This window comes from Cololabis saira, chromosome 6 (assembly GCF_033807715.1).
Source record: "Cololabis saira isolate AMF1-May2022 chromosome 6, fColSai1.1, whole genome shotgun sequence".
Classification (NCBI taxonomy): domain Eukaryota; kingdom Metazoa; phylum Chordata; class Actinopteri; order Beloniformes; family Belonidae; genus Cololabis; species Cololabis saira.
In genome coordinates, this window is record NC_084592.1 from 49,150,378 (window position 1) to 49,164,166 (window position 13,789).

General features: G+C 41.7%; 1 protein-coding gene across 6 annotated transcripts in view; it reads left to right on the plus strand.

Moving 5' to 3' along the window:
* Nucleotides 1-230: 230 nt before the first annotated feature.
* The window catches only part of LOC133446238 (probable ubiquitin carboxyl-terminal hydrolase FAF-X), a 108,907-nt gene continuing 95,348 nt past the window's right edge, over nucleotides 231-13,789 (plus strand). For all 6 annotated transcript variants that reach the window (XM_061724220.1, XM_061724223.1, XM_061724221.1 and 3 more), the window contains exon 1: nucleotides 231-495. The gene's annotated coding sequence lies outside the window, so the exon portion shown is untranslated. The remainder of the gene's footprint in view (nucleotides 496-13,789) is intronic.

A 13,789-nucleotide genomic window follows, 5' to 3' on the forward strand; every position in this document is an offset into this window, starting at 1 on the left:
CGTAATGCCCCCGACCACATAGCTCCTAGGATCACTCGGGCAACACAAAAAAAAAAAGAAATATATATATATATATAAAAAAAAAATAAAATAAACAACAAAAACAACTTAAAAAAAAAAAAAATTATATATATGTATATGTGAGTAACCCCCGCTGGTGCGGTACCTCCCCCCCTCCTCCAGGGGGCTCCCTCTCCGCCGCTACTGTTTCCTGCTAAACTCCGGAGCGGAGCAGCTGGACGGGACCGACACCGAGAACCCGAACCTCGTCCTTCCTGCTGGTGTTGTGATGCGGTTCTACTGACCCACCAGAACCAGAACCAGGACCGGTACCGGTACCAGGACCAGGACCAGGACTCTGGTCCACCAGGACTAAACCAGAACCAGCACCAGAACCTCCGGGACTGGACCAGAACCAGAACCAGCACCGAGGCCGCTGACGCAGGAGAATCCCCCGGGTCGGACCAGAACCGAACCGGACCTTCACCCGAGCAGGTTCGTGTCTCCAGGCCCGGTTATACACCCCGGTACCGGGTCGGTTACCGCAGAGCCGGTACCGGCCCGGGAGAGACCGATACGAGGGACCGCGGTCCCGGGAGTTCCGGCCCAGCTGGGCCTCAGCTGGTACCGCCCCGGTACCGGTCCAGTCCCCCCAGGCCGGTCCAAGGCCAGCGGGACCAGCAGAACCGGGGAGAACTGGACCGGTCCCGCCGGGCCGGGTCGCAGGTTCGGACCGGCGGGACCGGCTCCGTCTACTCCCTGGACGTGTTTACACCGGTACCGCCGCGGTTCCGGGCCCGGTTCCGGTCCAGACAGCTGTGTGTCCGGGCCTGGGCCGGGCTGGACCCGGTTCCGCCAGGCCCCGGTCCCTGGTACTGGTTCTGACCCGGTTCTGCTGAGCGGGTCCAGGAAGTAGACGGAGCCCGGGCCGCTGCAGCTGGTACCGGCTCAGCTGCTGCTGCTGCAGGTTCTGCTGGTTCCGGGCCGGCCGGCTCGGTCCAGAGTGATCAGATCAGCTGGGTGGGTGAGCTGGACTTGGTACCGGTTCTGTCCCGGTACCGGGTCCAGATCCCTGGTCCGGGCCCCGCCAGGGCCTGCTGAGGCCTGCTAGCCTGTTAGCTGCTAGCGGGCCCGGAGCGGCGGGGAGGAGGTGGTACCGCGGGGCCGGTACCGGGGCCATGGTGGTGCCGCGGTCCCGGGCGGGTTCGCTGGGTTGTTGGTTCTGCAAATACAGAGTTCGAGAGAACCAGGCCCGGTCCGGGGGGGCTAACCCTAACAGCTAACGGCTAGGCGGCTAACTAGCCTTTTAGCTGGAGACTCAACCAGAAATACAGTTGGATATACTAATATACTAATATAATTATAATAACTGGTTATAGTTACTATAATAGTCTCTGACTAACCATAACTATATATTTACTATAGTACTATACACTAATACAGACAGTACTGTGTACTACAGTCTCTGACAGTTCTGGTTACTACCAATATGACTATAGTATAGTTATAGTATACTATATAACTATATAGTTTATAACTATAATAGTCTCTGACTAACCATAACTATATATTTACTATAGTACTATACACTAATACACACAGTACTGTGTACTACTGTCTCTGACAGTTCTGGTTACTACCAATATGACTATAGTATAGTTATAGTATACTATATAACTATATAGTTTATATACTATAATAGTCTCTGACCTGCTGAATAACTAAATGACCACTAACCCTAACTATATAGTTTATATAGTATAATATATACAATACTATAGTAGTCTCTGACTAACCATAACACTGACCTGATAACAGATAAATAACTGAATAACTAACCAGAACTATATAGTATATACTATAATAGTCCTATAGATTTCTATCTGGTATAAGTGTAAACTGTTATATATATATATATATATATATATTACTATGACCTACTGACTGACTAACCAGAACTATATAGTATATACTAATATAACTCTAGTATAGTTAGTTATATACACTATAGAACTATATAGTGATAATAACAGGATATAATAGTCCTGTGACCTGAGGAATAACTGACTAACCACAACCCTGTGTGTTTTGTGTGTGTATATATATATATATATATATATATATATCTCCCTAGCCTACTAACTAACCTGCTGACTAATCCTCTAGAATAGATATTTATTATATATTATATATATATATATATATATATATATATATATATATATATATATGTATTGTCATATTCATGGTACAGTGAGATTAAAAGCATCAACTTTACAGTGCAAGTCAGTGCAAACAGAAACAAGAAATATAAATAATATAAAAAAGGTTAAGGTGCATTTTTAAATAGTCAAATCAGTCTAACTTGCTGACTGAATAACCTACAGAATAACCTGCTGACTAACCTGCTGAATAATCTGCTGAATAACTAACCTGCTGACTAACTAACTAACCTGCTGACTAGAGCTGCACTGATCAGGGTTGTGAGGGCCGATCACTGATCTCCAAAATCAGTATCTGCCGATCACGGATCAGCGTGAATATTGTTGTCTCATGTCCAACACTGACATCGTATTATTAGGAGATGAGAAAGTTTCATGAATGGACTGTTTTATTTCAGGCTGATGTGCAACATTTCCCTCTAGAGATGATTTAGACTCAGTTACAAAGAGTTAGTGTAGTTTAGTAGTTTAATCTTCCTGTGGTAATAATGATGTACATCTGGCATTGTTTTATTTTGATTTTATTTTCAATGTTTTGTGCATGTACATTATTTAATTGTTTTGTGCATGTACGGAGTAGGATGGGGTTGTGTGGTGGGAGGTGGATGGGTGGGTCGGGGTTTTGGAGTGCTTAGTATAGTCCAAGCTCATTCAGTTTAGCTCTATTCACGTAGTAATGTACCAATCTTATATATGTTACATTTATATGTATTTTATGTGTAGACCCCAGGAAGACTAGCTGTTACCATGGTGACAGCTAATGGGGATCTTAATAAACAATAAACAATGTACAACATGAACCAACACAGAAACAGCAGACATGTCTCTCTCTTAGAGCTGATACAAGTTAACTGTAAACCTTAGTTTTCCTGTGGAAAGAGGAATTAAATCTTAAGATAAAAATGTATTATGAATTATTAAGCTGTGTGAAAGCTTTAGCGGTAGCTTCCGCCGCGTGTGAGGAAACTCTTGTGAGTGAAACAAAACTCTTCTCACTAGAATCCACCTGTCACTGTGGAGCGACTGACACGACTGTCGTCCTGGTGAGGGTTTGGATGTAAATATTCTGGTTAAACTCCGGCAGGATTTCATCAGTGAAATACTAACGACGCGGCAGCGCGAACCGCAGATCCAAGCAGCTAACGACGTGTTTAAACCCAACGTCTGCTACAACAGAAAGGCTGATGATCAAAGCTTATGAATCCATTACCTTACGATGTAGTTCTTTATTTTTCTTGCTGTCGTTTATAAGTCTCTGTTACGTTCAGCTGAGTTAGCGGCGTTGCTCCTGTTCTTTCTCTGCCTTAGCAGCAGCCGACTTTGGCAACTCAATATTCTCCTTCGTTTGAAAAACGTTGAATGTCTTATCAGCTTCGTTGTGTTGAAGTTCTTTTGTAACTTTCCTCCTCGCGGTGTCTCCTTTGGACCGTCAAAACTGTACATTTGTTGTCCTATTCAGATATTGTAAAACTCCCATAAGAGCGACGCCATTTTCAGTGTTGATGTTTTGTAGAGACGGCCACGCCCCTTCTAGAGGCCACGCCCCTTCTAGAGACCACGCCCCTTCTAGAGGCCACGCCCCCTAAGACACCTGGGTCAGGTGTGGGAACTCACACGAGGGCGGCGTTTGTTGTTGTAAACGTCATCTGATCGGCAGCTTTGAACTATTTTCCGATCAAAACCGATAGGGGCGTTATCAGTCGATACTGATCGGTTGCCGATCGATCGGTGCATCTCTACTGCTGACTAACCTGCTGACTAGTCCTCTAACCTGCTGACTAAAGGCTGAGTTATGGTTTTGCGTCAAAACGACGCTGTGTCTATGAAGTGTAGTATGCGTCGACGCAGAAAACACGCTGTCGCTGACGCCGTCACTGACGTCACCTCCCACAAACTGTAACTCTGCGTGGAGGCGACGCAGACCAAACACAGACGAGACGGCTGTGATTGATTCGTTTGGTAGCAACGCATTTCTGGTTCTGGTTTGAAGCAGTCGTGAACTTTCAGCCTCTTTTCTTCGTGTATGTGTGATTTTTTTTTTTTTTTTTTTTTTTTTTTTTTTTTTGCACAATAGTTACTTATCTCTTTCATTCACTGTGACCGGAAAAGTCGGATAAACCATTCAGGAAAATATCGCTAACTAGCGGTCACGGGGGGTACTGGGGGGGAAATGGAGTGACGGAGAAGTCTGAAGGTTCACGACGGCGTTGCTTTGACGCAGAACCATAATTCAGCCTTAACCTGACACTGCTGCTGCTGCGGCCTTAACTACCCTAATCATTTAGCTGCTGCAGGTGACTAATGGAACTTTAACACCAGCACCTACTCAGCTCAACTCCTGGTTTCTTTTCCTCTACAATCAGCACCAGATCAGCAGTAGGAAGTTGGAGAAGCTGCTGTGACGTATTTGATTGTGTTTCTAAAGGAAGAAGACAACAACACTAAAGATGTAGAACCTGGAGGAGATGATAGATAAAGATGGAGGAGATGATAGATAAAGATGGAGGAGATGATAGATAAAGATGTAGAACCTGGAGGAGATGATAGATAAAGATGGAGAACCTGGAGGAGATGATAGATAAAGATGTAGAACCTGGAGGAGATGATAGATAAAGATGGAGAACCTGGAGGAGATGATAGATAAAGATGGAGGAGATGACAGATAAAGATGTAGAACCTGGAGGAGATGATAGATAAAGATGTAGAACCTGGAGGAGATGATAGATAAAGATGTAGAACCTGGAGGAGATGATAGATAAAGATGGAGGAGATGACAGATAGAGATGTAGAACCTGGAGGAGATGATAGATAAAGATGTAGAACCTGGAGGAGATGATAGATAAAGATGTAGAACCTGGAGGAGATGATAGATAAAGATGGAGAACCTGGAGGAGATGATAGATAAAGATGGAGGAGATGATAGATAAAGATGGAGAACCTGGAGGAGATGATAGATAAAGATGGAGGAGATGATAGATAAAGATGGAGGAGATGATAGATAAAGATGGAGAACCTGGAGGAGATGATAGATAAAGATGGAGGAGATGACAGATAGAGATGTAGAACCTGGAGGAGATGATAGATAAAGATGTAGAACCTGGAGGAGATGATAGATAAAGATGGAGGAGATGATAGATAAAGATGTAGAACCTGGAGGAGATGATAGATAAAGATGGAGAACCTGGAGGAGATGATAGATAAAGATGGAGAACCTGGAGGAGATGATAGATAGATATATAGATGATAAATGTGCTGCTGGTCTGTGGATTGTGTTCCATATCAAGTTAAAAATGAGAGTGAAAGAAGCTTCAAGCGGCTTTTTAATGTTGTTAGTTTGTCTCTGCTGCTGAAAAGTGTGTTGGTATCTGAGCAGCTATGAAGGAGATCCTGGTAGATCTGGTGGTTCCTTATCTCCTCTAGATCTTTTTAATTCTCTCCTGGTAGATCTGGTGGTTCCTTATCTCCTCTAGATCTTTTTAATTCTCTCCTGGTAGATCTGGTGGTTCCTTATCTCCTCTAGATCTTTTTAATGCTCTCCTGGTAGATCTGGTGGTTCCTTATCTCCTCTAGACCTTTTTAATTCTCTCCTGGTGGATCTGGTGGTTCCTTATCTCCTCTAGATCTTTTTAATTCTCTCCTGGTAGATCTGGTGGTTCCTTATCTCCTCTAGATCTTTTTAATTCTCTCCTGGTAGATCTGGTGGTTCCTTATCTCCTCTAGATCTTTTTAATTCTCTCCTCAGCACCAGGTTTATGAACCGTTGCTGCTGGAATCAAATGAACCAGAAACTCCGTCACAGTCTCTTTCTCTGATGTCACTTCCTGATTCAGGCCACGTTTCCACATAGTATTTACAAAAACGGATATTTCCCCCTCTACGTTTTGGAAAATCCCATCATTTCCAGGAACCTGCATAAATATCTGTTAAGGTGCTATGAGCAGCCAAACCTACAGGGGGCAGTGTAACGAGAAGATAAAGTCATGCTAGCCAATCAGAATCCTGGAAAAAAACATCAACAAATGACACGAGTAACTTCCAGTTACTTCCAAGATGAACCAGAGTCTTTGGTTTGGAGTGACAGAGAAGTGGAGTTACTTTTAAGTGTGACGTTAGAATATAAAACAAGTAAAATACAAGAAAATATTGACGGTTACAAACTAATTGTAACCACAGGTGTCACTCATGACGCTGGTGACGTTTCTGTCTCATAATGTGACGTTCTGAAGAATAAATGTCCGTTTCTCTCCGTTTACAAGCAAACGTGAAGACGGAGGTTTTAAAAATCTACACTGGACGGAGTTTTCAGAAATGATGGTTTTTGGAGACTTTGAGCTCCGTTTTCGTGTAAACGAACAAACAAAACGCATGAAAACACCAGCGTTTTTGCTCCGTGTAAACGGGGCCTCAGACGTCTGACTCCGACCAATCGGTGGTCTGTAGTGTGATGACATCACAGCCCGACTCAGCCGCTTAAAACCTCGGCAGAATAGAAACAGAAAAGTATCTACTCTAGTTAGACCCTGGTGGAGAAGAACCAAACCTGGTGGAGGAGACGAGTCGGTTCTGGTGGAGAAGAGCCATAATATGACATTATGTCAGCGGTGGAAACTCATTTCAGTTCCATCTCAGTTTACCGCCAACCAGTAGGTGACTAGCGCCCGCCGTCTGCGACTAGTAGAGATGCACCGATTGATCGGGATTTCAACACAACGAAGCTGACAAGACATTTGAAAGTTATTTACTCAAAGGAGTATATTGAGGTTCCAAAGTTGTCTGCTGCTAAGGCAGAGTAAGAAAAGGAAGTAACGCGGCAGTAACAGCTGTAACAGGTTACGTCGTAAGGTAATGGATTCATATGGTTTGCTCATCAGCTTTTCTGTTATAAAAGACGTCGGGTTTAAACACGTTAGCAGCTTGGATCAGCAGTGCGCGCTGCCGCGTCGTAAATATTTCACTGAAATCCTGTCACGTGTTATACCAAACTATATACCGTGTACGTTTACCGTACCGTATATCAAACCGTACAAAGCCGTGTCAGTCGCTTCACAGTGACATCTGGAGTTCTAGTGAGAAGAGTTTTGCTTCACTCACAAGAGTTTCTTCACACGCGGCGGAAGCCATTGTTAAATCTTTCACAAACCTTAATAATTCATAATACATTTTTATTTTAAGATTTAATTCCTGTTTCCACAGGAAAACTAAGGTTTATAGTTTACAACTGGTATCAATTTTTAGAGAAACATGTCTGCTGTTTCTGTGTTGTTGCACATGTTGTACATAATTATTACCACAGGAAAGCTTAAGCTAGTAGCTACACTAACTCTTAGTTAGCCGAGTCTAAATCATCTTTAAGAGTCTCTATTGGGAAATATTGCACATTGCCTCAGTCTGAACTAAAACAGACAATTCATCATGATACTTTCTCATCTCTTCATTTTTATACCTAATAATACAATTGACGAATTTATGGATTTCACGCTGTGATCGGCAAAATCGGGATCGGCAGATATTGATTTTCGAGATCGTGATCGGTGCATCTCTAGTGACTAGCACCTGCCGTCGGCGACCGGCACCTGCCGTCGGCGACCGGCACCTGCCGTCGGCGACCGGCACCTGCCGTCGGCGACCGGCACCTGCCGTCGGCGACCGGCACCTGCCGTCGGCGACCGGCACCTGCCGTCGGCGACCGGCACCTGCCGTCGGCGACCGGCACCTGCCATCAGGCGCCTGATCAGGGACCGGAACACTGGAGGAATGTGAGGAATGTCAGGTGTGCTGTCGTTGCATAAGTGATTTGTGACACGTGTCTGTCATCACGTGTGTCTGGAGGAGCTTTGGGAACATTAGGGTCCGGACGGAGAACACTAGTTTCCTTTGGAGCTACATTTATTTATTTTTTTTATTTATTTATTTGGATCATGTGCTCAGTATGGTTCACTCATTCATAACATGTCGTGTAATCATTTAGATCGAAAAGGAATAGGCTGAAGCTCTGAGCTTATAAATGCCTTTAACCTTCACATTATTATTATTTACACTTTCTATAACAAATGCTTTCTAGCATTTCCACCCAAAAAAGAAGCAAACACGAAAATAAAATATATGTAACAACAAAGAACCAGTAAGAAAAGAAAAAATAAATAAATAGTCCCGATTTAAAACGAGGACAAAAAAGATCAGTAAATATTACCTGCATAATTCTCTCCCTTGCATCTTATCCTTTAATCTTGTATACATACTAATTAACACTGGACATTTTATTCCAGTAGTGTAACTCGCTCCACTTGAGTAGTTTGGGTGTTTAATTGAACTTAATTAATGTCTAAAGTGAAACGATTGTGACTGCAGACGTTTCCTCTGGTTACTGTCCAGCTTTCTAGTAGCTGTTTAGTTTGTGTGTTTGTTTTCAGAAGAACGCTGTTCAACTTCTCAGCGCTAGCTGGCAGTGGGTCACCCAGATTGGTTTGAGTAATATATTTATTGATTTGATTAGTAAAAACTCTGGCTGGAAGTGATGAATTCCTCCGGTGAAACCAGCCTGCTCACGTGGAGGTGGAGACCTCTCCTCTCCTCTCCTCTCCTTTAGCGTCCCTAAACTTACCGAAGGAAAGAGATGCAGATCACAAACACGAACATCATGTTCCCTTGGTTTTTATTATATACAATCTCTTTGTCCTAATCTGTGTGTTAACTAATGAAGGGGATTTATAGTCCAGATCTGTTGAGCTCGTCCTGCTCTGTTGTATTTACACATCCACCCAAAAGACATGAGCATTTTTATTTTTACATGATGTGAGGAAACAATGTAATTATTCCACTAGTCCAAGTGAAATGATACTATTAAAAAGCGTGTCATAGTCGGGCTGAAAGGAAACCGGACAGAACTTCTTAGTCGTACGATTAATTATCAACTGACTTTAGATTAAAAGCTTTTCATGTCTTTGATATCGAACAATCTCGCGGGATATAAAATCTCCAAATTAAAGAAATATTGACCCGTCATCAAACCTGGTGCCACGGTGTTTGTAAAGGATTGTACAGTAGGATAAATTGAAATAAATATTGAATAAACAGTGTAGATTGTGGATGAGTTTGGTCCACAGAGCTGGTTTGGACCTGGGACTGGGCTGGTGTTTTATCAGCCTTTATTCTGGTGTCGTGTTTATGACGGAGCTGATAAGACGGTGTGTTGCCGCACCACGATAGTACGCCTGTAAACTTTACCCTGTATTAACTATGTGATGTTGGCTGACGTGAGATGATGAAAACGCTCTTTGGATTCTCCTGCAGGAACCGTAGTAACCACATCCACGTCTCCTCCTCCTCCCACGGAGCTGCTGATACGTCATCGCCGCCATATTGGATGTTCAAGACTGTAAACTAATACAAGTGAATGGACTTATTTTCATAAAGCTCCTTTCTACAAAGAAATGTACGTTTTACGTCTCGTTTATTCATTCACACACGCACTAATATACTTGGGGAACAGTTAGGAACCAAATATAATATATTTAGTTTTGAACGTTGATGAGAAAATCTGTTTCTCTATGTTTCTTATTTTTGTGAGGGGGATATAAATTGTTTTTCGGCACTACCTTGTTCTCTATATCTGATATAACATGAATTACTCCTAATGTGAGATCAATAAAGTTCTTATTTTTGCCATCTGAGAAAATTAAATATATTATATTTGGTGCCTAACTGTTTCCAAGTATATTAGTGCGTGTGTGAATGAATAAATGAGACGTAAAACGTACATTTCTTTGTAGAAAGATGCTTTATGAAAATAAGGAAAAAAGAGGAAAAAAATATGAAAAAAAGGAGGAAAAGAGTAAAAAAAAGATGATGAAAGAAAAAAAGAGGGAAAAAAAGATTAAAAAAAGGAAAAAAGATTAAAAAAAGATGAAAAAAGATGAAAAGGGAAAAAAAGATGAAAAAAGGGAAAAAAGATGAAAAAAGGAAAAAAGAGGAAAAAATGAAAAAAGGAAAAAAGATGAAAAAAAATTAAAAAAGAGGGGGAAAAGGAGGAAAAAAAGAGGAAAAAAGTGCATGTGTGAATGAATAAATGAGACGTAAAACGTACATTTCTTTGTAGAAAGGTGCTTTATGAAAATAAGTCCATTTACTTGTATTAGTTTACAGTCTTGAACATCCAATATGGCGGATGTTGACGTATCGATGCAGCTCCATGGGAGGATACGTTTATATGTCTATGGTAGTAACTCCTCCTTCATTCAACACCACAGCTACCATTAATACTTTATAAAATAAGAAGGAAAATTACAGTCTCACTTCCCTAAAACCTACAATATGCTGTAATATTACATTAAGGACAAATAATTTATATTAGCCACATGTTATACAACCAAATTTAAAGAAAAAGTGAGTATATTACAGATCCATGGTCATTATTCCAGAGAGTAAAGCAGCGAAACCTTCTGGTTCCCTTATACGTTTATAATTATAATAATGTTTATAAGAGATGATGTGTTGGCCGGTCTGGGAACCTTCAGGCTCGTCCTGGGACACGTGGAGACGGTTGTTGGTTCTGGTTAGTCTGACGTTCCTGCTGGACGGACGGACGGACGGACAGAATCTTTCAGGGCGGCACCGGATGTTTACAGGACTGTCTCAGAAAATTAGAATATTGTGATAAAGTTCTTTATTTTCTGTAATGCAATTACAAAAACTAAAATGTCATACATTCTGGATTCATTACAAATCAACTGAAATATTGCAAGCCTTTTATTATTTTAATATTGCTGATTATGGTTTACAGTTTAAGATTAAGATTCCCAGAATATTCAAATTTTTGGAGATAGGATATTTGAGTTTTCTTAAACTGTAAGCCATGATCTGCAATATTAAAATAATAAAAGGCTTGTAATATTTCAGTTGATTTGTAATGAATCCAGAATGGATGACATTTTTGTTTTTTTAAATTGCATTACAGAAAATGAAGAACTTTATCACAATATTCTAATTTTCTGAGACAGTCCTGTACATGTTGCAGTTTATTTATGGCACTTTTCCACCAGCACCTACCCGGCTCTGCTCAGCTCAGCCTGGTTTCTTTTCCACTACAATTCAGCACCTGGAGCAGAAGTAGGAGGTTGGAGAAGCTGCTGTGACGTATTTGATTGTGTATCTAAAGGAAGAAGACAACAACACTAAAGATGTAGAACCTGGAGGAGATGATTGATTTTTAGATTTTTTTTTTTTTTAGATTTATTTATTTGCACAGTTTAAAAATTACACAAATAAAAGTAACAACTTTACAAATTAAAGTGCAGGAAGAGGTGAACATTCAAAGAGCTTATCAGCTGCCTCCACCTATAGTTAACATAAAATGTAATATCATACTTATAAAAACAAAATATACAAATGAGCAGTTAGAAATCTATAGATGATAGAAATTAAATGAAAATTACAAAGAATTTACACAAAAGAAAAATGATCGGATATATGAATAACAATAAAGAGTACAATTTGATAATTAAGAAACAAACAAAAAATAAAGGACTAAATAACAAACCCAATGAAAACAAACAAAAAATAATTTCAAGGAGATTACGCAAGACGATAAAATGTGTCAGCACATCCATAACTTCTGCCAGAGCAGTTCCATTTACAAAACAAAAAGTAAGTGGTGTTTCAGACATCCTTTAAAACCTTTTTTTGCTAAATGGGAATATGTATTCCATAGTTTGACCCCCCTGTACCGTAATATTTACCCCTGGTTGTAACACATTTTGGAGGATGCAGATCTATGATGATAGATGATAAAGATGGAGAACCTGGAGGAGATGATAGATAGATATATAGATGATAGATGTGCTGCTGGTCTGGGGCTTGTGTTCCATATCAAGTTAAAAATGAGAGTGAAAGAAGCTTCAAGCGGCTTTTTAATGTAGTTAGTTTGTCTCTGCTGCTGAAGTGCATTGGTATCTGAGCAGCTATGAAGGAGATCCTGGTGGATCTGGTCGTTCCTTATCGCCCGTCTAGATCCGAGTCGTCTAGATCCGAGTCGAGCCGGGCTGAGCAGGTTCTGGTGGAAAAGTGGCATTAGTGTTTTTAAAGTGACTTCTGAAATCCGTCGGCGTTGGGTCGCTGCAGAGCAAGATTAGACGGAGCGTTACACATTTGGTTTTACTGATTAGAAACATTCATTCGGAACCGAAAGTGAAGGCAAAAGCACTCGGTCATCTGTGATAAACGTCTTCTCCAGTTTACAGACTTTCTAGCTTCACATTAACACGCTGACTCAGCAGAGTCGGAGTATTGATGACGAGACATTTCCCCCGCTGGACGTTCTGGTCATGGACCGGTTCTTACTGCATCACGCTGCAAGTTATCAACGTTAACGGTTCTTACTGCATCACTCTGCAACACCGAGTTATCAACGTTAACGGTTCTTACTGCATCACGCTGCAACACCGAGTTATCAACGTTAACGGTTCTTACTGCATCACGCTGCAACACCGAGTTATCAACGTTAACGGTTCTTACTGCATCACGCTGCAACACCGAGTTATCAACGTTAACGGTTCTTACTGCATCACGCTGCAAGTTATCAACGTTAACGGTTCTTACTGCATCACGCTGCAACACCGAGTTATCAACGTTAACGGTTCTTACTGCATCACGCTGCAACACGGAGTTATCAACGTTAACGGTTCTTACTGCATCACGCTGCAACACCGAGTTATCAACGTTAACGGTTCTTACTGCATCACGCTGCAACACGGAGTTATCAACGTTAACGGTTCTTACTGCATCACGCTGCAACACCGAGTTATCAACGTTAACGGTTCTTACTGCATCACTCTGCAAGTTATCAACGTTAACGGTTCTTACTGCATCACGCTGCAACACCGAGTTATCAACGTTAACGGTTCTTACTGCATCACGCTGCAACACCGAGTTATCAACGTTAACGGTTCTTACTGCATCACGCTGCAACACCGAGTTATCAACGTTAACGGTTCTTACTGCATCACGCTGCAACACCGAGTTATCAACGTTAACGGTTCTTACTGCATCACGCTGCAACACCAAGTTATCAACGTTAACGGTTCTTACTGCATCACGCTGCAACTCCGAGTTATCAACGTTAACGGTTCTTACTGCATCACGCTGCAACTCCGAGTTATCAACGTTAACGGTTCTTACTGCATCACGCTGCAAGTTATCAACGTTAACGGTTCTTACTGCATCACGCTGCAAGTTATCAATGTTAACGGTTCTTACTGCATCACGCTGCAACACCGAGTTATCAACGTTAACGGTTCTTACTGCATCACGCTGCAACACCGAGTTATCAACGTTAACGGTTCTTACTGCATCACGCTGCAACACCGAGTTATCAACGTTAACGGTTCTTACTGCATCACGCTGCAACACCGAGTTATCAACGTTAACGGTTCTTACTGCATCACGCTACAACACCGAGTTATCAACGTTAACGGTTCTTACTGCATCACGCTGCAACTCCGAGTTATCAACGTTAACGGTTCTTACTGCATCACGCTGCAACACCGAGTTATCAACGTTAACGGTTCTTACTG